Consider the following 26,287-nt stretch of genomic DNA (forward strand, 5'->3'; position numbering starts at 1 on the left):
AAGTACTATATTGAATAGGTATGGAGAGAATGGGCATCCTATCTTATGCCTGATTTTAGAAGAATTGTTTTCAGTTTCTCTAAATTTAAGTTGATATTGACTATGAGCTTGCTGTAAATTACCTTTATTATGTTGCTATATGTCCATTGTATGCCTAATTCTGTATCCAATGAGATGACCATGGGATTTTTTTAAGTTTGTTTGTATGATAAATTATATTTATTGAATTTCATATTTTGGATCATTTCTTCATCTAGGATGAAAGATTCTTGGTCATGTTGGATGATCTTTTTGATGTGTTCTTGGATTTGATTTGCAAGTAATTTATTGGGCCTTTTTGTTTCTATGTTTATAAGAGAAATTGGTCTGTAATTCATTTCCTTTGTTAGACTTTTATGTGGTTTCAGTATCAAGGTAACTGTAACCTCATAAAACAAATTCAACACTGTTTCATCTGTTTCTATTTTGTGGAATAATTTGAAAGTATTGGTATTAACTCTTCTTTGATGGTCTGGTAGAATTCTGCTCTAAACTGGTCCTGGGATTTTTATTTTATTTGTTCATTTGTTTGGTTGGTTGGTTGGTTGAATTTTCTTTGTTTGTTTGATTGATTGATTTTTTTGCTTAGGTGACTGCTAATGACCATTTCTGTTTCACTAGGAGTTGTATGTCTATTTTAAATTACTTATATGATCTTGATTTAAATTTGATAAATGGGACTTATTTAGAAAATTCTTCATTTCTTTTAGATTTTTTAATTTAATGAAATAAAGATTTTTAAAGTATTTGCTTAATATTATCTGGATTTCTCTGGTGTCTGTTGTTATGCCTCCTTTTCATTTCTGCTTTTGTTAATTTGTATATTCTCTCTCTACCTTAAAGTTAATTTCAATAAAGTTTTTTCAATTTTACTGATTTTCCCAAAGAACTCTATTTCATTGATTCTTTACATTGTTCTCTTTGTTTCTATTTTATTGATTTTAGCCCCAAGTTTAATTACTTTTTGCCCTATAATCCTTTCCAGTATGTTTTTCACCTCTTGAGGCTTCAAATATGCTGTTAAGTTGCTACCATGAGATCCCTCTAGGTTTTTTATGTAGATACTTAGTGTTATAAATGCACATTTTAGAACCTCTTTCATTGTGTTCCATAACTTTAAGCATGTTATGAATCTTTTTAGTTCTAGAAAGTGTTTTTTTTATTTTATTTCTGTCGTGATCCATTTTTATTCAGTGAAGATTTGTTCCATTTCCATGAGTTTGTAAACTTTCTGTTATTACTGTTGTTATTATCTAGTTTTAATCCATGTTGGTCCGCTGGGATGCAGGGTGTTATTTCAATTTTCTTTTATCTGTTGATACTTGCTTTGTATCTGAATGTGTGATCAATTTTGTAGAAAGTTCCATGAGGAACAGAGAAGATGATATATTATTTTGTGCTTGGGTGAAATGTCCTGTAATATCATTTAAGTTTTTGTCTGGATAACCTGTCTATTGGCTAGATTGGTTTATTGAAGTCTCCCACTATCCATGTATGAGAGTCGATATGTGATTTCAGCCATAGGAATATTTATTTTACAAACACTGGTATCTTGTGTTTGGAACATAAATGTTAAAAACTGAAATGTTATCTTGGTGATTTTTTTCCCTGATGAGTATATAGTGATCTTCCCTATCTCTTTTGATTAATTTTAGTTTAAGGTCTATTATGTTAAATACTGAAGTGGCTACATCAGCTTATTTCTTAGGTCCATTTGCTTGGAATAGTTTTTCCAACCTGCATTAATGGCTATCCTTGATATTGAGATGTGTTTCTTGGATACCACAGAAGGATAGACCCTGTTTTCATATCTATTCTATTAGTCCATGTCTTTTTATTGAAGAATTGATACCATTTATATTGAGAGAAACCAAAGACCAACAATTGTTGATTCCTGTTATTTTGTTGGTGGTGTGTATGTAAGTAGGTATATATGTGTGCGTATGTATGTGTACATGTGTGTGTAAGTATTTCCCTTTTCACTTTTCTCATCTGAAATTATTTATTCCCTGTGTTTTTATGATTGTAGTTAACTTCCTAAGGTTGGAGTTTTTCTTTTAGCATGTTTTATAGTGCTAGATTTGTAGATAAACATTGATTAAATTTAGCTTTATCATGGAATACCTTTTTTCTCCATTGATGGTGACTGAAATTTTTGCTGTGTTTAGTAGTCTCATCTGGCATCTATGGTCTCTTACAGTCTGTAGCAAACCTGTCCAGGTTCTTCTGGCTTCTAGAATCTCCATCAAGAAATCAAATATAATTCTGTTACTTCCTCCTCATTTTACTATTTGATATTTGTAATTCTTTATGTTACTTGGTCTTTTACCCTTGAAGCTTTTAATATTCTTTATTTGTTTTGTATATTTAGTGTTTTGGTTATTATGTGTTGAGGGGACTTTCTTTTCTGGTCCAATCTATTTGGTGCTCTATGTTTCTTGTACCTTTACAGGTATCTCCTTCTTAGTTAGGAATTTTTTCTTTTGTAATTTTGTTGAAAATATATTCTTGGCTGGGTTTCTTCTCCTTCATATAGTCCTATATTCTTATTTTGTCTTTTCATCGTGTACCATATTTTCATGATATTTTGTATCAGAGGTGTTTTTAAGATTAAACATTTTCTTTAACAAATGTATCATTTCTTGTATCATACTTTCAATGCCTGAGATTCTCTCTTCCATCTCTTGTATTATTTTGGTGACGCTTGCTTCTGTAGTTCCTGTTTGAATTCATAAATATTTTTATTCCCAGAATTCCCTAAGATTAGGTTTTCTTTATTGACTCTATTTCCATTTTTAGGTCTTAAACAATTTTATTCGTTCCCTCCTTTCTTTGTTTGTGTTTTTGAGGATTTCTTTACATGGTCTATCTGTTTCCTCATTAATAACCTCTAACATCTTCATACATGCCCAAGGTCTTTTCTTGAGCTTCACATATGTTGGAATGTTCATGGCCCTGTAGGAGTGTTGCTGGGCTCTTGTGGAGATATATTGCTTTCATTGTTATTGAGATTTTATACAGGTATCTGGACATCTAGGCATCTGGGCCTGGCAATGATTATAGGTCTAGGCATTGATATCTTGCTTTGCTTTTGTTGGTAGGTGTGTTGTTCCTTGGTTTCTGTTTCCTTTCTGGATTTTAGGAGAGTGTTATGACTGTTTATTGCCTGGAAGGAAACTATCTGTGGACCTGTTTCCCTTGACTGGTCAGCTGGTATGTTCTCATAGATTGCCTGTCGGTGTTGGAAGCTGGGATATTAGGATGAGTTGGGGTAAGGAAAATTGGTGGAAATGATCCATTTGAGATGGGGTCATAGAGGAAAGGGAGACCACAACAGATTTTTGGTTGAGAAGTTTGTCTCCACTAATCCCAAAATATTCCAGAAAGCATTTTGTCTTCTTCACCTCCCAATTAGTTTGTTCATGTATGTTATTTTCCCACATCTGACACTGCAGCAATCAGTCCCTTTCTAGTTCATTCAACCCATTACAATAATAGAGTATACTGGCAGATTGCCTTAACATACTCCCAAATCAAGCAACAAAAATATTTTAAAGTCTATTTTAATAAAGCATTGCCAATTCATTTATACATCTTTCTACTAAAAATTAAAATAAAATTACAAGAAAGAAGGAAAATAAATATTTTATAAAATACCAAATCTAAATCAAAACAACATAAGTGCTTAAATTTCTAAAGGCATTATTAAGACTTAGGCAACTATTTATTAAGAGGCCATTGATTGGAATCTTGGAACTATTCTTTTCTGAATGACAAAGTACAATAGGAAAATAAGAACCTACTATCATTTCAGTGGGCAAGTTTTCCTAAGGAACACAATAAAACTATAACTACAAATTTCCTATCATTTAATAAAAAAAAATCAGTGAACACTAATTATGTAAAGGTGAACACATTATTAATGCTATTATCAAAGTGATTTCATGTGTTTTCCTTCTCTCTGTTAAAGTGGATTCTCATTGAGAAAAGACCTTGTAAGAGCCAAGAGCTTAGAGGAGCTGGTCCTGGAGGCAGATGGAGTAGCCTTTTCCCAAGAGGTGACAATTATAATAATGGAAGTGGAAGATTTCTTTTCCTTCAACCCTTAGGAATGGAAAAGGAAAGAATGAGAAGGGACAGGAAGATGTCACAATAGTGTTACATAACAAGGTATCTCAAAAGTCAGCAGCATATAATAATGATTCATCACCATGCTTAGGTTGTCTGGGCTGACATGTGAGTTTTGTTGTGCAGTCCAAAGTGACAGAACAGAAACTACAGAGAATGTCTTCTGAAGGCAATGACATATATGTAGGAACGAGCCAACTACACAAATATGTTTAAGCATCACTTCGGTTTAAGTACATTAACATCACATTGACCACAACTTGAGCCTGTTGTTTAAAGAGCTGTTGGAAATGTTCAGTGACAGTTTGTGTGGACACTTACTGTTACTTCTGCTTGATAGAGATCTGGGAGTGCAGTTACTGTGCTGTGAGTGTAATGTGCTTGCTTTATAAAGAATGCTTCATTTGTTTTCTAAAGTGGCTCTAATCTTTTGCATTCCTACCCACAGTGAGATTTCATGACATTCTAAACACTTGCCAGCATCCAGTCTGTCATCTTTTTTAATTGTTTTTAAAATCAAGCAAGTGGAACTAACTCACTGTGGTGTTCATTTGCACTTACCTAATAAGTAAGTGTGAGGACATTTCCTGCGCTCATCTCTACTCTGAGTATTTTCATTAGTAAGGTTTTCATGTCATGGCCATTTTGAATGGACTGAGGCTCTTCCTGATATTAAATACCAGATGTGTATTGAGTCTGAATGTACAATAGGTAAATGCTTTGAGTATATTTTTATTGATGTCAGTGGTTTGTCTTTTAACTTTCCTTTAGAATTTAGTTTCATGTGTATGGGTGTGTGTACTTGTGTGAGTTTCTGTGCATCACATGTGAACTGAATCACAAGGCGTACAAGGTTACTTGACCTGGAGTTACAGATAGCTATGCGCTGCCATTAGGTTACTGGAAATTGAACCCAAGTCCTCTACTAAAGCAACATGTGCTCTTAAGCACTGAGCCATCCCTCCATCCTATCTCTTAGCTTTCTTAATAGTATTTCCCAAATAAAAAATAGTTTTTAAATTTGAGGATAAAACCAAATTTATCAAATTTGAAAGTTACAAATTTTATGTCCCACTTAGGAATTCTTTGTTCATTAAAAGCTCCAAGCTTTTGCTCTATATTTTTAACTTATCAATTTATTTCTTACATATACATTTATTATCTACCTTAAGTAAATTTTTATATGAATTGTGAGGTAATGTTGATGTTCATGTTAATAAGTATATGAATATTCAATTCTAATACTGTTAGCTGATAAAAACACCCTCTGCCATTGGCAATGATAATAGTAATCATTGCCTTGGTTATGATGACTTTGTGATAGATTATGGAATCAGTTGAAATCCTCTACCTTGATTCTTCTACTCTAATCCAAATCCTTGACATTTATATAAAGTGTAGAATCAGTTCTCTTTCTCTGTCTCCCTCTATATCTGTCTTCTTGGTCTCTGTCTGTCTCTGTCTTTCTGTCTCTGCCTCTCTGTCCCTCTCTCTGTTACACACACACACACACACACACACACACACACACACACACACACACCCCTGCTGGAACTTAGACTTCAATCATTGTGAAGAGAATTAAATCTTGACAATGCTAGTTTCTAGTTAATGAAGATGGTATGTCTCTCTATGGGTCAAGATGATCTTTGTATAATTATATCAGCAATGTCTTACCATTTTTGATGTACATGTCTTATACTTACTTTGTTAATTTTATTCCTATTTTGAATTATATCATGTTCTATATATTGCTGTGCATTTTATAAAATCCTTTCTAGATTTTTAGTTTTTATATACAGTTGAACAACTGAATTTTCTGTCAACTATATACTTATATATTAATTATATTCATTCTAAAACTCATTTAGTTTTAATGGCTTTGAGATAAAATCCTTTAATATTTTTCAAATAGACAATTATTTTATATTTGCATTGACATATGTTTTTATTTTTTTATGAATATATTCCTCTTCTTCCTTTTTCTTGCTACATTTAACTGGCAGGAGAGTCTGCATATGCAACATTGAATAGAAATATTGAGAAGGACAATTTTTGCCTGGTTCTCCACTAGGGATAAGGCATTTCAGATTTTCACCATTAAGCATGATTTTAGCTGTGTTTACAGTTTCCCTATGTCAGTTGATTAAGTTATCTTTATTTTCTATTGCCATGACAAAACACAATGACCAAGACAATTTATAAAAGAAAGCATTTAACTGGGGGCTTGGTTAGTTTCACAGTTTGTGTCTGTGGCCATCATAGCATACTACTTGTGAAGTAGCTGAAAGTTTACAGTGCTAGACAGGGCTTTTAAAACTTCAAAGCCCACTGACTTACGCACCTCTTCCAACAAGGCCACACCTACTAATACTTTCCAAACAGGTCCACAAATGAGAGCCAAGCATTCGATCCTAAGAGTCTATGGGGGCCATTCTCATTTAAATCATCACATATATCTATTTGGGCAGTGAGATAATCAGAAGGGCTTATAGGTGAATAGTTGCTTGTTGGTTTTAGTCTCAGGTTTTTCAGCTTTTCATTTCTTTTGTGTGTGTGAGTGTGTGTGTATGATTTCTGTGCATATGCATATGCGCATTTACTTGTGTGGGGGCTGGTATGGATATGCATAAACATGCATGTGAAAATGTATGTGGAATCTGGAAGTTAATATTAGTATCTTTTCAATTCCTTTCTGCCTTATATATTGACACATCTAGCTGGCTTGCTCCTGGGGAGACCTCTGTCTCCACTTCCAGGGCTGGAATTACAGGTAGGCTGCTACGCATGCCTGTCCTTTTACATGGATGCTGGGAACCTGGGCTCCAGTTCCAACTTGTGTAGTAAGCACTTTACCTACTTAGCGTTCTCCATAGTCAGATATTGTAGTGATATGATGGATTGTGTTGATTGCTTTTTCATTATTACAGCAAAATTGAATTACCCTTTTTATATTTCATTTGATTTGACTCGCTAAACTCTTCCTAAGTCCTTTGCATCTGCGTTCATGTTGGTCTTCTGTTTTCTTTTTTCTAATTTTTATTTGAAGTAATTCTGGCGCCGTAAAAATAAGTTGGGAAGCATTATACTCTGGAGGACTGTATGCAGCTGGTATTATTGCGTTATGAAATATTTAATATAATTTACTATTTAAATCATCTAGGCTTGAGTTTTTGTGAAAAGATTTTTTCCCCACGAAATCAATTTTCTTATTAAAGACAGTCATGTTGTCAGTGTCTTCTTAGGTTTATTTTGATTGTTTGATTTCTCTTGTAAGTTTTGTTGGGATGCATTTGTCTTACACAGTGACTGGTTTCATAAATGCACTCTCATTGAGCATAGCATGTGCTTTGACCACATCTACGACATCCCATCTCGCCTTACCTCTCCTCTCTCCTATTACTGTTCCTCCTTGCCCCAGATGGTCTCACTTCTGCTGTTTTACTTTCATGTTAGACATACATACATAAGCTTTTAAGTGTTCGTGTAAAATTAGTTTTAAATTTCATCTATATTGTCAAATTTATTTTCTAAAACTGTCCATACATTTTTGTCTCTAATTTGCTGGCACCAATCTACATTTGAAAGGATGTATTTTTCACTCATGATTTGGGTAATCCCTATGTCCTTTATTTCTATCAGTAGTGTGACTGTCAACTTTTTGTTTGGTGTTTTAGATGGATTACTGTGGATACGCACCAATGTGTTCTCTGCATCATCACATACATAGGATAGAGTTGTCTTGCTGTGGTACATGTTCTTAATTTGCCCCCAAACTATAAAAGTTCTGTTTTCTTTTTCTAATTTTTATATAAAATATAATATGGTTTCTTCATATAATCCTAATAGTATTGCAGGGATTCTAACATAATCCTTACCATCAATATAAAAACATATTGTTTTATTGTTAACAGAGCGTCTTCATGGCTATGAAATACCAGGTCAGATGAACTCTGAAGAGTGGCCATGGGAAAGTCATAAATTTGTAAGAATTTTATGTGAAGAATGGTGTACAGGGGCTGGGTGTGGCTTCCTTGTTAGAGTGTTCATGCTCGTAGGAAGCCTTGAGTTATACTCCCAGTGCAGCACGTTCCTGTAATCCTAGCACTCAAGAGTGGAGGTAAAAAGGCTTCAAATTTCAAAGTCTTCCTCAATTACAATGAATTTGAGGCCAACCTGTGTATACGAGACACTGTCTCAGTGATTCTCAACCTGTGGGTCACAACCCCTTTGGGGATCATGCATCAGCTATCCTGCACATCAGCTGTGTAATACCAACATAATGATTTTATTGCTGGTGGTCACCACAACTTAAACTACTCTATGAAAACATGTCAGCATTAGGATGTTTGAGAACCACTGTACTACCTCAAAGAAAATAAGTACAAGAGTTTGGGCTGCAGCTCATTGATGTTGAATTTACCCAGAATGCATTAGCCCCTGGGTTCAATCCCCAACACTCCCAAAAATAAATAAGTAAGTAAAAAGAATGTTCTTTTAAAATAAAGCCCATGAACTAAAATAGCAAATACAATACTACTCGTCTGAAATTGATTTTCACTGGTTTGGAGATACGGTTTTTCTTAGTCTGTATTTCGTTGTTCTAATTCGTCCCAAGGGTGACAGGGAGCTCTCAAAATTTCTTGTCGTTTTTTCAGTAGAGCAATGTTTAAATCTCTACTGTGACCATTTCCCGATGTTCTCAAGACTGGTGTGGGCCGTGCTTCAATTGAAATGATGAAATCCTCCTTCACCTCAGTGTTTGCTACCATTGTTCCGGGGCAGGGTTATGATCTCTCAGCTTTCCTGTGAGACAGCAAAGAGCTCTCAGGAGCTGTCATCCATACTTGAGATTTGCTTTTCAAGTGGCCAATTTTGTGCATATTGTTTCTTTACTCTACCCTTTCCTAACATTCTTTTCTTGAGACTTCAAGTCCTCCAAACCATCTCTTTGTTATAAGCTTCTGCAACACAACACAGTTGTCCAACCTGATACTCCTGCAGAGAACATGGCAAAGTCACTCAGATCTACCTGTCAGCAGGACCCACCCCACTCACCGATTCTGAGAGGGGAGCACACTGTCAGCACTAATAAACCAGTTGAACTTTTTCCAGTACATATCCAAATTTATACCTTTCCCCTTAGAAATAATGATTTTCCCAACTAAAGAAGGAGATCAAATAAAACATATTCAAAGTTAAACAAAGTACAGAGAAGTATAATTCAAATTATTGCAAAAGAAATCTAAAACCCATCACAAAGGTAAGAGTAGTGTATACAGCAGGAAAACAAAGTATATTGATTATCTATTGCTGGGGGAATAAATTACCACACAAGCCAGCAGCTTAAGACAATGTATATTATCTCATCATTTTTATGGGTCAGGATTTAGGGGGAGCTTATCCGCCTGCATCTCCTCAGGGACGAATAAAGCTTCAGGCAATATGTCTGCCAGGACTGTAGTCACCTGAAGGTTTGACTGGAGTGAGAGAATCTGTTTCTCACATGTCACAAGCACATGCTGACAGGAAACCTCCTTCTTTGGCTTGCTGGAAGAACCCAGCTCCTTGACAGAGACCTGTCCATCTGTCTGTCTCAGGTCCTCACAAAAAGGTAGCAAGATTCTAGGTAATAAGAGATGGTGTGGATTGAAGAGAATCGTCATTTTTTTTTTTACAATCTAGCTTCAGCCACATACCATCTCTGCCCTATCATGTATAACAAGCAAGACTCAAATAATTTTCATGCTCAAGAGGATTAGAATTAAAACGACTCTTTGAATAAAAATGTATCAATACATCTGTAGACATATTTCAAAACTACCTTATAACATAAAGGATTGGTAAAAAATCTGTCAACGTTATTACATCTGCACAACATTGCAAACCATTAGTTGTTTTCATTAGAAAACAACTAATATATCATTTGTGCTATTAACGTTTGCTTTAAAGTGTGGTTAAACTGTATTTTGGCATACAAATTGTGTGTGTGTGTGTGTGTCTGTGTGTGTGTCTGTGTCAGTGTGTGTGTGTGTGTCTGTGTCAGTGTGTGTGTGTGTGTGTGTGTCAGTGTGTGTGTGTGTGTGTGTGTGTGTGTCTGTGTCAGTGTGTGTGTGTGTGTGGGTGTGTGTGTGTCTGTGTGTCTGAGTGTGGGGGTGTGTGTGTGTGTGTGTGTGTGTTCGAACAAACATGCTATTATAAAGAATAGTAAATTAGGGGTTGGGGATTTAGCTCAGTGGTAGGGCGCTTGCCTAGCAAGCGCAAGGCCCTGGGTTCGGTCCCCAGCTCCAAAAAAAAAGAAAAAAAAAGAATAGTAAAGTAACATTTTCGAGTACTGAATTCTGTACTACTTTACCATTTTGTGAATATAAAGGAAAGATGTCACTGAAAAAAAAAAGCAATGTGCCTTGGAACACTATTTACAGAGTGTTTTGTTCAGAGAGATTTTCCATCCACAATGCTTGCAATATTCCTCCAGTTCTTGGGGAAATGGTGGCACTTTAAACAAAACCAAATTCCAGTCTTTTCAGTTGTTGCTGCTTCCTCCTCCTCCTCCTCCTCCTCCTCCTCCTCCTCCTCCTCCTCCTCCTCCTCCTCCTCCTCCTCTTCTGGCAAAGAAAAAGACAACCATGCTAAAAAAAATGTGGCTATCTACACACAAGAACTCTTTCTGTGAAGAAAACTGATTCTTATAAGAATTTTTATTAACGTATGAATGAGAATGAGGGTAAAACTCTTATTGAAGTTGTTCGCAGTTGTTTCTGTGAGCGGCTTGTCCAAATGCAGTCCCTAATGAAAGCATGGCAGTGGAGTATAAAGGTCTACAATCAGGTCACCTGTGTCAAACCCCATAATTGCTAAAACTCAGTTTCACTGTCATCAAAAATACTATAAATAACAGTTGCCTCAAAGAATCATCCTAATAATATCACTGAATGATAAAGATCCAGTTACTTATCAGAAAATAAACATTAGCTATTATAGAATTAAAATTATATCTGACTTTCAGTCTGCCATATTAGATTGCTAAGGAAGTAAAAATAAATCACTATGATTTTTACCAACATTGTACTACATACATTCATTACCTAGAAAAAATACCATATATATCACTGCCATAGAATTTGGGGAGAAAATTACCACGCCCAAATGCAACCCAATAGTAGATTAGTAATCCTCCATCTTTCTCCCAAGAAAAACCACTCAAGTTTCCAGTTCGAAGCAGGTATTCTCAGCAACTTTTAGCAGAGAGGGATGCTCTAGGTCATCTTTATTAGATAATCCAGCCCAAGGTTTGGCTCCCGTCCCGGTCTCACATGGAACTGTCTACTAAACCATTTTCTATGAACCAATTTCCCACTTGTACAGAGACAGGGAAGTAGAAGAATGAGCAGATAAGAAACTGACTTACGGACCCAACTACACATATTTTGTCATGTATACCTTTTTTTATTTTTTGAGACTACAGTATAACTTCATCATTTCTCCTCTCCCTTTCCTCATTCCAAACTCTCTCATGAACCCTTACTTCTTGTCTTTCAAACTCATGGCATCTCTGGTAGTTTGAATAGGTATGGCCCCCATACATATTTCAATACTCGGCCCACAGGGAGTGACACTGGAAGGGGTGTGGCTTTGTTGGAGTAGGTGCGACCTTGTTAGAAAATGTGAGTCACTGTGTGGGTAGCCTTTGAGGTCTCCTATGCTCAGGCTCTGCCCAAGATGAAATCAGAGCCCCCTCCTGGCTGCCTGCTGGAAGTCAGTCTCCTTCTGCTGCCTTGAGCTCAAGATGTAGAACTCTCGGCTCCTCCATCACCACGTCTGCCTGGACTCTGCCGTGCTTCCAGCCATGATGATAATGGACTGAACCTCTGAAAATGTATGCCAGGCTCCATTAAACGTTTGCCTTTATAAGAGTTGCCTTGGTCATGGTGTATCTTTACAGTAATAAAACCCTAAGACAGCATTTCATTAAATAATTAATTAAAATTTAAATTAATTAATGTTTGCATTAAGTAATGTATAATGTATGTATGTATGTATGTACACACACACACACACACAACACACACACACACACACACACACACACACACACACACACATATTCCCAAACATAACCTGCTCAGTCTGTATAATGTTACGTGTAGGTGTGTTTTCAGGGCTGATCATTTTGGTATTAGAAAACTAATTGGTGTGCCTTCAGTGGCAAAGACCATCTCTCCCACTTTAGGCGTTCCTTAGTTGCCTGCAGCTCCTTGTTTAGGGTTGAGGCCTCGTGGGCTTTTTTTTGTCCACTTTGACGTGTCTGTCGATGTTGCCCTTGTTCAGCTCACATTTGGTCAATGTGTTAGTGAGATTTAATGGGTTTGGTCCCTCTTTTTACTAGGAGATGCATTATCATAGAAAACCTCTGATGCTGTGGCTCTTGTAATTTTTCTCTCCCCTCTCCTGCAATATTCCCTGACCCTTAGGTGTGGGAGTAATTTTGTAGATAAATCCATTGGAATGGGGCTCCACAGTTCTGCATTTTGACTGGTTATGGCTTTCTGTAATGGTCTCTGTCTACTGCAAAGAAAAAAAAAAAAACTAAGGCCAGTGTTTGAAGGAAGAGGATATAACAATCACAGCATGACACTTAAAATGCTCAGGGCTTGTCCAAGAGACTCAGACTAGAATTTGACTAGAACAAGAGGTGATTTCAGAGGCACTCTGTAAGGGCCATCATATACGTGGTGCTAGAGCTCATGTCCAATGCCTCCTTGCAAGCAGTATTTAGAAATCAGATGGAAAATTGAGAGAGTGGGAGAGGATTGTGCCACAGTGCATTGAGGACAGGCCTTGTCCTTTTATCTTCTGTACATCAGTCAGATACTCTATACCACAAAGATATGCATTTTTGCCCTTCTGCAAAACAACCTATGAAAGGTATCTTTATCTGTCAAAAAAAAGGAGAAGTCTTTCTTTGGATAAGAAAAGTAGTATACGGAGATCATTATTTAGATTGTCGTGGAGGTGTTTTTGCTATGAATTGGCAGATTTACAAGCCTTCACTCCTCATATTTATGACGCGTGGAGAAGACAACCGAAGTGGATATATATCTCCGTGACTTTGAGTCAAATTCAAAAGTCATTTCAGTGGCTTGAGTTAGCATTCTTATGAGGTTTTATTCAAGAAATGTAAACAACGGCTTTGTTCTGTTGGCTCTTTATTAAAAGCTGTGTCCATTACTTAATGTTTTGGATAAAGGAAAAGCACCTAAGCTTACGAAAGGCCATCCCTCATTCCCTGGCTTCCCATGCTCTGTCTATTATGCCCATTGGCCTTCTGTTTCATAAGTGAAAAATCGCCACTTCAGCCTTTTATTGCTGCAAGGAAATTCATATTTTTCTCGTTGATGCATTAATGTCCATTGAAACAGTGATCAGAAGCCTACTTTACACCCATCGCACGTGAGGCTTGGATTCTGACTAAGAATGCCTATGCTTCCCTGTCCCCTATGCTGTCACAGGGGAAAATATTCTTGAGCAAATAGTCCAATCAGATGAAAATCATTGGTCTCCAAGTGTGCCTGGTAGTGGGTAGATGGTGGGAGGAGGCAGAAGATACGTGATGATGTAGGAGCAACCTCAGGAAGAAAGGCATTGAGTCAGAGCGGTTTTAACAAGAGAGATGATTTTTCCTACCCAGGTCTTCAGGCTATCCTAAAATTACCACAGCGTTGGGTAATAAGAGCAGTTAGGGGATTTTCTTCAGTCTCTGCCACTTCCGTTTCGTGATGGCTTACTCTTGTGACTCACTCATATCCCCTCTCTCCCAGCATCACCCAGAAAATAGAATGATGACTGTAGTCAGATAAACACATATGATATAAGGAATAAGGGGCCATCATCAGACTACTTATGTTAATGATTTTCTCAAAAATAGATAACAGAAAATGTCCCCAACTGAAAGAAACAGAGAAAAACTTCAACCCAGTAGTTTTATAAGGGAACAAAACAGAGCTAAATATTTCTTCACAGAACAACTTCCCTAAGGCTCCAAACCCTGCTGTAGGAGCTTGGGTAAGGAATGAGAAAGGACCAAGTAGACCTAAAAGCAATGATTCACCGAAGGGCCTGAAGAGCAATCAACTCCCTTTCCTCTCCACGGAGAAATCCTAAAAGCAACTGAAAATGTATCTCCAAACAGAATCATCACAAAAAGACCTTGAGAATATGTCTTCTGAAAAGAATGGAATAGACTGTAGCCTATCTACTAAAGAATTAGAAAAAGCAGTACAGTTGATACAATACAAAATCGAGATGACTGAGATTCTGCAGATTAACCCTACTTCAAAATAGGGGGTTGACACTTAATTGTAAAACAGTGGCAAGGATCCTTAAATCAGGAAACCTCACTCATACATCTAAAGAGCTAGCTGCTGGCATTTCTGCACTCATAATATAGACTGACAACCAAGGTCTCCTAGATATGTCATCAAAACTTGCAGTATAGATGACACCACACATTTATTCATAGAACTTGGAGATATCAAGCTTGTACCAATCTGAAAGTCCACACCGATGGCTAGTGCTTGTCAGGACAGAAGATTCTAAGCAAGCTGTCGGGGGGAAAGTTATCAGTAATCTTACCATGCTATAAATCCTACGAATCACAGTAACTACCAGCCTGGCAAGATGTGCCTAATGGTGTGACAAGGCATTAATATCTTGGGGTAACCAACTGTAGTCAGATTATACTTAAAGCTCACCAAGTAGAAGGGAACTTTCATGCTCAGTACTGTCAACCTAGCCAACAGACGGTGCTGGCAAATTCATAGACTCTAGAGGAGACCCAACTAACACCATTTTGCTAAATTGATATAGCCTTATAGATACTTATCCTTATACCTACAGCTAAATAAAGTCCTCGCCCTCCATCAAAGAACTTCCTTTTTGAGGTGTAAGAGCTTATTATGGTGAACCCCAACTTGCCAAAGTGCTATGAACAAATGGCCATGTGGACCCAAATGGGCCATCTTTAGCACAACCCCTACACCCAAGGATCAGGAAACATTCTGAATGAGAGAGTCAAATGAATAAGAGTCAAAGAGTTGCAGTGACAGAGAGTCATTGAGCCATGATAGGGAACTTAAGATCTATAGCTATGGTTGTCTGTATAAGACCTGAAGACACCACACCAGTCAACATTCTAGCATGGCTGGGAAAGGGCTCACAAGGCTCTTCTAGTGGAAGAGCTAGAAGTGCATGGCTGCTGAAGGAGTGGAAGGTAGCTTTCTCCAGAGACCAGCTCCCTAATCAGTTACTCACGTCCAAATGGTCATCCCTGCACCCAAGTCCATACAGCAACACTAACTGGACCCTTATGATTATAGAGCAAGAAGAAGACTTGAATTTAAGAGTTATAGGAGCAGTTGGAAGGGGAAGAGGAAAGGATACAATGAAAACACCTTGTAACCATGTATGAAAGTCCCCAAAAGTTTCAAAAGTAATTTAAAAAATCGTCTAGTATGAATAAAAAGAGAAAATTAAACAAATGGACAATATTGTTTAAAAAACAAACAAATTTTATAAGCAAATTAATTAAAATGGACAGAGGAGAATCAGAGATAGTGCAGTAACGAAATATAACTTAAAAGTATTTTCCTAGGAAATATTTGAGGAAATACTACATCCATAATCCATGAACCAAAGAACAATTAAAAAATAGAGAAGCCACAGAATAACAAATGGTTCTTTGAAATAATATGTACGCATACATACACACACACACACACACACACACACACACACACACACACACACACACACACCCCTGCTACAAAAGTTTCAAAAGAGGAGCTGAAGAGGTGGCTCGGTGGTCTGTTCTTCTAGAGGCCCCTGATTGGGTTCCCAGTACCAACATGGGGGCCTCACAGTTGTCTGTAATTCCAGTTGCAGGTGATCAGACACCCTCTTCTGGCCTCTGAGGGCAGCAGGCCACATAGGGTATACATGCGAGCAAAACAACCATACAATAAAAATAAAACATTTAAAAGTTTTTTTCAAAGAAAAGAAGGAAGACAAAGGCAAGTCATCTAACAAGAGTAAATTATTAAAAGAGAATTGAAGAAGACATCAGTAGTACTTCTAGGAGAAAAGAGAACTAAGAAATGAGAGAGCATGCGCAGGCATGGCAAGATAATGTATTTCAGACAAAATCCTGGTATGCTAGTGAAGGCACAATCACAGCTACACAGGAGATTGAAGCAGGAGTATGGGTTCAAGGCCAGCCTGAACCATCTAGTGAGACTCCGCCTCAAAATAAGTTGTAAAATGACCAGGAATGTAACAGCCTAGCGTGAACAAGGCCCTCTTCAGTCTACAGTACCAAGCACAAACAGGAGGTTTGAGTCTCCTAACAGAACAGTTACACTAGATCTCTCCCTTTCCCCCTTGCTACACCATAGAGATGATATAAATTGTGTCCTTGCTTATGAGAGTTGAAAATTCACAAAACATCTAATGTGGGAAAATAATCCAATTAAATCGGGTTATATTTCCTCTTGGAAAACAAGTGTTTTAAATTCAGCATAAGTAGCTGATAGGGGCTTTGTTTTCTGTTATAGTATTTGTGAGATTCTGGATTTGTTTTGATCAGGCAAGCAGTGTTTTATCTGGTTTGTTTAAAGCAAGCTCACTGGTTATATACTAAGACATTAAAGTTGTAAAGTGGTTGGAGAATAATGTAGCCCCCCATAGTCCTTTGTTGGCAGTCCTCTTCCTCAGCTTCTGGTCATGACTTGGTTTCCTTCCTACCTTCTGTGGGCAAGCAGCCTCGGCCTCATTTCCCTTTAACATCAAGACCCATTTAAGCCTCCTATGTAAGACTTTCCACAGCCTTGGGGCAATAGAAAAGAAAAGGGAACCACATTTACTAAGCGAACAACTAACTTCTATATTGTAGTACTTTGGATCAGAAATGTCCCTAAAGACCCATGTACTAATGACACCCACTCCACCCTAGCACTGGTGGGAGAAGTGGAAATCTTAACACATAGGACCTAGTGGGACAATTTAGGTCCCTTGGAGGTATACCATTGAAGAGGATGCTGGGAAATAGGTCTCTTCTCCTCTCTCTTTTTCACATCTGATCCATAAGTTGAGCATCTTAGCTCACTGTTCTGTCATGACCTTGTCATAGCCTCAAAAGGAAAGCAACTCTGATCATGAATGGAGACCTTCCCCACTGTGACCCTGAAGTAAGCCCTCTCTCTTTATAAGCCAATCAGCTCAGTTGTTTGACTAACATTCATACTTATTGTTGTTTTTTTTTTTCTAGCACTCCTTTGAGGTCTGCATTATTCACACTTTGATGAGGCATCATGTCAACATTGAAACTGCCATTTGTCTGTTTTGAAGACCTGTGATTGGCTAGTTTTTCTGGATGTCGCCTCTACTCATTTCATTATTAGGTTGTTAATTTTCCCACTGGGGAAAAAAAAGGAATGTGTGTTGTAAGGAAATTCTGTGATTCCCTGTGAAGATTTGCATACCAATATTGAGGACCTTTGTTCTCAGCTCTGTGTCCCATGGGATTAAGTCACAATGACGGGAGATCTCTATATTCCAACATTTGAAAGACCTGCATGCCAACTTTCCAATGCAACTGGCACTTCCTGCTTTCATTATAAAGTCAGTCTGTGCTCACACTCTAAAAACCAGGAGAAAAGACATGAAAGGAAAAAAGCTTGACACACTGAGTACATGGACTTCTTTTTGAAAAGAGAGAGAATCCCAAACCTCTCTGAGACCTTGGATATTATCTGATCTTTCTACACTGCATTGAGAATAACTCCAAATCATATCTGTACTAAGTTATTACCATCATTCAAAGAATTATTATTAAAAGTTCTTTTAACAGAGCCATTCCCACTCATAATACTTGTCAAGCAAGATTATCCTAGATGACAAATATAAACAAAATAAATATAAAATAAAATTCAAGACTTGTGACTTCAGTGTAAAACACAAGATAAAAATTCAAAGACTCAAGAGAGGACATGGCCAAATATGCTTGAGACCTGAGCGGGGCCCACTTAACAAACACAGTGTCTGCTGCCCCAGATACAGTGCTGACCATCTGACCCTTTTTCTTCACAATAACTTGATATTGGACAGCAGAATCCTAGCTTGTTTGTTTCAGCACACTCATTTTTTTTTTTGAGAAATTCTGAGAGGAATCAGTTTGATGATCTGGAAAATCACTATTAAAATCCCCAAACATTTGACCAAAGAACAGTTAGAAACTTCCAAATTCTAAACCCCAAATTTACCACCTCCTCCTTCTGGCAAAACAAACTCATCTGTGGTCAATGTCAGGAACACATTTTTAAGATGATAGAATTGAGAGAAAAAGGCTCATCCTTGAGTACCAAAGCTTTTAGATGATCTGAATCAGAATGTGGAAATTTTATTTGGCAAGTTAAAACCAACTTTTCTTAACCTGTAAACTTAGGCAATTAGGTATGAATTTAAAACCTGCCTTATCCAACACATCTGGCCAAAAAAAACTGCAATTTCTTACAGGTGGTCCTTTTGAATTTGAATACTACCAAGGGCAGGAAGCTTCTCTCTTCAAAAATACTTTTAGAATGAGAAGGAAGGGCCTCGCTGGTAGAGTTAGATCCACAGGGTGTGCTTTTTAAGGTTATACTAGGTCTCCTGTCCCTTCATCTCCATTGTTTCCGCTCCATCATAAGGAGAGTAGCCTGTGCCTCAGTGTTCCCACTGCCTGATGTTTGCCTCACTAAAGTCCTAAACTCAACAAAGCCAAGGACTCTGGCCTGAAAGCACTAAAGTGATAAGCTGCAACCAACCAATCAACCAAGAAACCAATCAATCAACCAACCAACCAATCAATCAACCAACCAACCAATCAATCAACCAAGAAACCAATCAATCAACCAACCAACTAACCAATCAAACCAAAATCTTTGCTCCTTAAATTGTTTGTGTTGGATATTTTCACACAGCCACACAAAGTCTGATTAGTACAATTAGTATGACTATTTTCCCACAGCCCTTTTCTCTGTCTTCTTTTGAGAAATGGCCTCACGGCTATGTCTTTTGTTTTAACTAGGTTGTTATTATGAATTTTTGTTATTTAGTCATTTTATTTGGAGCTGGGGACCGAACCCAGGACCTTGTGCTTGCTAGGCAAGCGCTCTACCACTGAGCTAAATCCCCAACCCCTATTTAGTCATTTAAGTTCCACACAGAGTCTAGCTCTTACCTCCTTGTCCTATGCATAATTTGCAAATCTTTGTTCCCACGCTGTAGGCTGTCTCCTCATCCTTGTTTCCTTTGCTATATAGACATTCTTTTAGCTTGTCGTGATGGTTTGTATATGCTCAGCCAAAGGAGTGGCACTATTAGGCGGTGTGGCCCTGTTGGAGTAGATGTGTCACTGTAGGTGTGGGTTTTAAGATGCTCACCCTAGCTGCCTGGAAGTCAGTATTCTGCTATCAGCCTTCAGATGAAGATGCAGAACTCTCAGCTCCTCCTAAACCATGCCTACCTGGATGCTTTCATGTTCCTGCCTTCATGATAATGAACCTCTGAATCTGTAAGCCAGCTCCAATTAAATGTTGCCCTTATAAGAGTTGCCTTGGTCATGGTGTCTATTCATAGCAGTAAAACCCTAACTAAGACACTTGGTGAAGTCATACTTCAGTTTTTTTTTTTTTCCATTTCTTGTGCATTTGAAATCTTGTGCCCCCAAATCCTTGCTTCTTACAATACCATGATGCTTTCTTTTTTATTTTCCACGAACTTTTTTCTAGTAGTTTTTTTTTTTTTTTTTTTCTTTCTTTTCTTTTTTTTTCGGAGCTGGGGTCCGAACCCAGGGCCTTGTACTTGCTAGGCAAGCGCTCTACCACTGAGCTAAATCCCCAACCCCTGTAGTAGTTTCATATTTGCAAATAGTATATTTAAACTTATTCATCGATTTTGAATTGGTTTCCATATTTGAGGAGATAAAGAGGTCTGGTTTTATTCTTCTACATGTGGGTATCCAAATTCCCCAGTGGAATTTGTTGAAGAGAGTAATTAGCGTTTCTGCATTCTTGGTAGCACTGCCAAATATCAATGTGGTTTGTTTATATTCTATTGGGCATTGTGTCTGCTGGTCATTATGTTTATGGTAACTTTGTGCTGTATTTTAATATCAGATAATGTAATGCCTTCTGATTTGTTTTTGCTGTTGTTCAAGATTCTATTGGTTACTCTGTTGCTGTAAAATTATGAAAATGCTGTCTTTTATCCCACACTAGATCCAGCACTGTCATGACCCAAGATATCTGGTAGATATCTTCATCTCAATCAGCAAAGTGTCTCTCACCTGCTCTGCTCCATTCCATATCACACTGCCGAAGGCTTCTCTCTGAGCCTGGCAACAATCTCTCTACCTATCTAGTTCCCAAGGCAGGTCACCACCATGTCAGAAATATGCATCTCAATTCCATGGCGGCCCAATATCTCCACCACCACAAACTCTTTTAAACTTAAATTGCCATATGAAAGAACACACAACACAATAACCTCTGATACAATTGATAATATATAATTTGCTCACCTAGACACACAAAACCCTGTACACATGAATCCCTTAAGAATATTCATAACAACCCGTAAATAAACAGAGAGGAATGTTAACATCAGCCTCAGTGTTCTCCCGGTGACTTACTCTTGCCTTGCTCTAGTCTCCTCCTCCCTCCAAAACTTTTCACCTACCCATCCTTCCTTCCCATCCAATAGCAGGCCTCATTCTATCCTGTTCCTGCCTTCACCTGTATGACATCCTACATTACTCAAGTATTTTTTTTAACTTTACACTGTTTTCCTAATTCTCTAAAGGATGTAATTGGTGTTTTGAAAGCAATGCAATGAATCTGTAGATTGCTTTGGGTGGTGTAGATTGATTACATTGTAAATTCTTCAAATACTCAGACATGAAATGTTTTCTATGTGTATGCATAGTGTGTGCTCTCGTACATGCATGTGTACCTGTCTGTGTGTCTTCTGTCTTATTGCCCCTATGAAAATTCACTCCATCACTGAGTTCTATGACCAGCTTTATTTTTAGACAGAGTCTCACAAAGTTGGCCAGGCTAAACTAAATAACACAAGCTGATAGACAGACATTGAATTTGCAATCCTCCTGCCTTGACTTACTGAGTAGCTAGGATTATAGACCAGCACCACCAACCTATTTTCAACTTCTTTCATAAATATTGTATGGCTTTGATACTGTGGGTTTTCTACCTTTTTGGTGAAGCTGTACTCAAGTTTTCATTTGTAACTTTAAGGTTTAGGATTAAATTCTACTTTCAGATGATAATTTCATCTTCAGATAATTTATTATTATTGTACAAAATATGCTGATGTGGTACCCTAACAGTATATAATGATCCTTTGTATTTCTGTAATGTCTGTTAAAATGTCTATTTTCCTAGTAAAGTATTTACCTATTATGATTATCTTTTTTTCTCATGTGTGTGTGCACACGTTGCATGCATGAGTTTATACACTTGAAAACTCCAGTTCTTCATTTTGTGACACTTTGTTTTTAGTCTCTTTTAGTTATTTCTTCTCTGAGATTTGCTATTTTTTCCTTCTATTTCTTTTCAATGTAGTTTATTATTATGTTTCTTTCCCTTAAGTTACAAGCTACATTATAATTTTGTAGAGCTACAGTCTTCTTTGTGGCTCATTATTAGTCAAAGTGTAAAAGTGTATATAATTGAATGGATGGGTAACATTTAGTGTGGGGAAAGTACATGCATACACACACACACATATACATATATGGGCAGGAGAGATGTCTGTCTGTATGTATATCACAAGCACGTGGGCAGCATTAATTGAACTTAGTTTATACTTATAAACTGTACTTAGCTTATACATATAAAGATATGAAGTTGGGAGGGAACATGTTAAGGGATGAAATAGGGGCATAGTAAATATGATTATATTTCACTGTATAAATATACTTCACTCTCAAATAACAAACACATTTTACAGAACTTTATGACTACATCGGGTCCTGGATAATCAAGGATATTATGTTTTAAAATCGACTGGTTGCCACCCTTAATTCTATCTACAGCCCTAGTAACTTTACTGTGTGACATGACAAGTTTGTGTGTGACGGAGATTAGGACCGTGGCAGTTTTGGTTTGCTGTTCAACACGGAAATCAATAGACTACCTCTCCAAAATCTAGTGACACTTTCAAGTCCTGTTCCAATATATTGGTTTGTTTGATGCTCATTCAGCCCCATGTGTTAGAAAAGGCAGCTGACATTGGATCCACTTAGAGAGGGACCCATTGTGGCGAAGGGGGATCTAGAACTAAGAGAGAGGGAACATCCTTTCTCTGGGTAAAAGTCACTAATTGACAAGATGTTTTATTCCTAGCCAAGTTCTTCTTGTAAGCATTATCCAGCTGTTGTTAATCTACCTCATGTTTTATCATCCAATCTTCCCTATGTTGCTCACAAGGACATCATGACATTGCCAGAAACATACTTCCCTATGTCGCTCCACTGGTCTACAGGTCAACTCAAAGCGCTTGTCGATAACTTATTCGACATCTTGAGAACTACATGATGACAGCTGGTTTGCTTTTCTTTTCTTTTCTTAAGAATATAAAAATTACTTCAATGCTAGTTTATCTTGTGTGAGTTTAACACAAGCCTGTAGATTTTGCAACATATCCTTATGTATTTAGATAACAGTCTCTCCACAATTCCTCAATTCACCATAGTTGTATCCTGCCTCTACATTGCAACACAGAAGCCAAGATGAAGCTATTTTAGGTGGTTGAAAATGACCAAGGTTCAAATCTAATGTGAGAAATATCTTTTCTTTGGGGTAACTGCTATGTAACTGCTTTTCACTTGCCAGTTTGTTGGTGCCAACGTCCCTTCCACTTCTTAAAAACACTTACCTTTCCCGACTTCTTCATTGTCTTAGGTCGTGTTATGTCTCCTGGAAATCTTCATCCGTTCTCAACAAGAAGAGGGACCAGGCTTCATGGTCAACAAGCAAAATTATGGGCCCCTGAACCCGAGGTTGGAAGCCACCACAGATATGACAACCACAGTAGTACTGTCATTGAGTATTGAGGCCACTGTAGGTAGGGGACATGGTCAGCATGTTGAGTTTTCCATCTTCAGTCACAACATTCCTGACGCCTCCCCCCATTCCAACGCTGTCTGGTTGGTCTAGTTGAACTCCTCTTTCTGAATCGGTAGACGGTACCTTTTCTCTTCCATATTCTGTTCACTGCCACTGAATACGAGCAACTCCCGACGTTCCACCCTTTTGTTCTTTGTGGGTTCAAAGTTTTGTCTTTTGTCATTTCAAACATATTTCATATGCAGATACTTCCCAGTCTGTATACCACAGCCTAACCTTCGTCCTTTGATCTGGTGCACAGACATCTGAGTCCCTAGACCTCTCCTGTTCTTTGAATCTTTGCATTCCCAAGACAGATGCCGTCACTACCCCAGCATTGCTTCTCTTTACTATTTAGGATCTTTCACTCTCCTTCTGGCCTCCCTGCCTGTAATAATTGCTCCTGGAATGGTATGGCTGTCACTTCCTCTTTACCTCCATGGTCCCTGCTTCATTCTGTCATTTCCCCTGCTATCATCCTAGCTCAAAAATTTATTATATGCTGCATGATTGCAATAATCTAACTCAGTGATTCCCAGCCCTGGCTGCACATTAGAATCACCTGGGGGAGCTTTAAAGAAATCTTATACCTGGTCTTAACCTCAGAGATTCTGATTAAATGGAACTGAAGTGGGGCCCTGACATTAGGTTTTTTTTTTTTTAAATCCCCAAGTGATTCTGTACACTGCTGAATTTGAGAACTATGCAACACAGTTCCCTTTCATCTTCCCCCTCATATTTAATCTGTTTTTCCAACTAGATTATGATTTAAAAGAATTCCTTCTTCATACACTCACCCATGCAAAATGTAATTTATTAATTCCTCTGTGGTAATTTTCAAAGTCATTAGCTTAGCTCCTATTACTCCTCATAATACGACCTCAGCTCACCCTATTGGCATGAACAGTGATCCACTAACATGTCACCTACCAAATCTGCCTTGCAATCTCATACCTCCCTGAGGTCATGACACTCCTTCTATACTCACTTATGTGCACTTAGAGTCTGGTCAACATGTCCATGCTCTAGGCCCAAATGTCCCTTCATTGGATTACCTCTTCACACCTTTCCCTCAAAGCCAAAACCATCTCAGTTTGCTCCAGACCCTATATTTTTCACACAGCACCCCCAAGAAGAGAGTTTGGAGTTGCTAAACAGGTTCAAATCCTGGTGTCGCTGCTTCTTGTTGTGCAGTGTTGAGGAACTGGAGTCTCTCCCTGAGCTGAATTTCTACATCTGTTCAAAGCTTGTGATGATTATACTGATCTCCTAGAGCTTTCTGAGGAGAAGCCTCAGTGTTGAAAATGTCTAGTCCATGGGAAGTGATGGAGAAACATGAACTCTTTGGTGACTTTTATAATAATTGCTGCATGTGCGTGCTATTATCCCAAATGCACAATGGAAGACAAGACATTATTACCAAAGATCTTGTCTTCACGATGTCCTGAGCTGTTCCAAGGAAAGTATGTAACCTGCCTATTAAATTAGTGATTTCATGCATAATTATAAATACACTGAATAAAGTTTAGGTAGCTGTATCCTCTAGCCTGGCTGAATCACCCATTGGGAATGAAAGGACATAGAAATTTTTGGTTAGAAGCTATTTCATAACCTCAGAAAAAGATGGAGGAAAGCACCTTGTGGATTTTTATAATGTTTATAATTCCCTAGATATAGTTTAAATATTAATCTTTAAGGGTTCACAAATCCCTGGGGATTCTACTAAATGTATGTGTATGTTCTTTGAAAACTGAATGTTTTTATGACCTTAACATATCCACACCAGCCATGAATTCTTTTCAGGCCAATTTTGGTGAGTGGTACCTATCTTGTTTTAATGCAGCTCTGATTAAGCTTCTTGCAGACACATCCCCAGTAGATCACATGAAAGGGGATCAGGCCATACCACTTCACTCAGTCCAGAGACAAGCATGTCAATTTTTCCTGAGGTTCTAGGTTGGGATGTGTCATCTACTGCTCAGCTGTTTCCCTTGTACTCCTCCTAATCTATGAAGGAAGAGGGGTTCTTTTTCAATAGGACAGATATATCCACATGTCTCAGTAAGGGCTACTGTTCCTGCAATAAAGCACTGTGACTAAAAACAAACTGGAGAGGAAAGGATTTATTAGCCTTCCACTTCTGCATCACAGTCATCATCAAAGGTAGTTAAGGTCAGGAACTCAAACACAGGAACCTAAAGGCAGGAGCTCATGCAGAGGTCATGGAAGATTCCTGCTTACTAACTTACTCCTTGGGGTTTGCTCAGTCTGCTTTCTTTTTTTTTTTTTTTTTTTATTTATTTATTTATTAACTTGAGTATTTCTTATGTACATTTCGAAAGTGTTATTCCTTCCGGTTTCGGGCAACATCCCTTCCCTCCCCCTTCCTTATGGGTGTTCCTCCCCACCCTCCCCATTGCCGCCCCTCCCCCCGACAGTCTAGTTCACTGGGGGTTCAGTCTTAGCAGGACCCAGGGCTTCCCCTTCCACTGGTGCTCTTACTAGGATATTCATTGCTACCCACGAGGTCAGAGTCCAGGGTCAGTCCATGTATAGTCTTTAGGTAGTGGCTTAGTCCCTGGAAGCTCTGGTTGCTTGGCATTGTTGTACATATGGGGTCTCAAGCCCCTTCAAGCTCTTCAGTCTGCTTTCTTATACAATCCAGGACCACTAGCCTAGGGTAATATCATGCATAATGGGGTGTGTGGCCCCTTTCTCCCACATCAATCACTAATTAAGACAATCCTCTACAGGCTTGACTATAGCCCAATCTTATGGTAGCATTTCTCAATTGACATTCTCTCCTCTCAGATGACTCTTGTGTCATGTTCACATAAAACTAGGCACCACACTGTTTAAGAAAAGAAAGAGGCAAGAAATGTCTCTCCTTCACACAC

Source organism: Rattus rattus, chromosome 2 (assembly GCF_011064425.1).
Source record: "Rattus rattus isolate New Zealand chromosome 2, Rrattus_CSIRO_v1, whole genome shotgun sequence".
Lineage (NCBI taxonomy): Eukaryota > Metazoa > Chordata > Mammalia > Rodentia > Muridae > Rattus > Rattus rattus.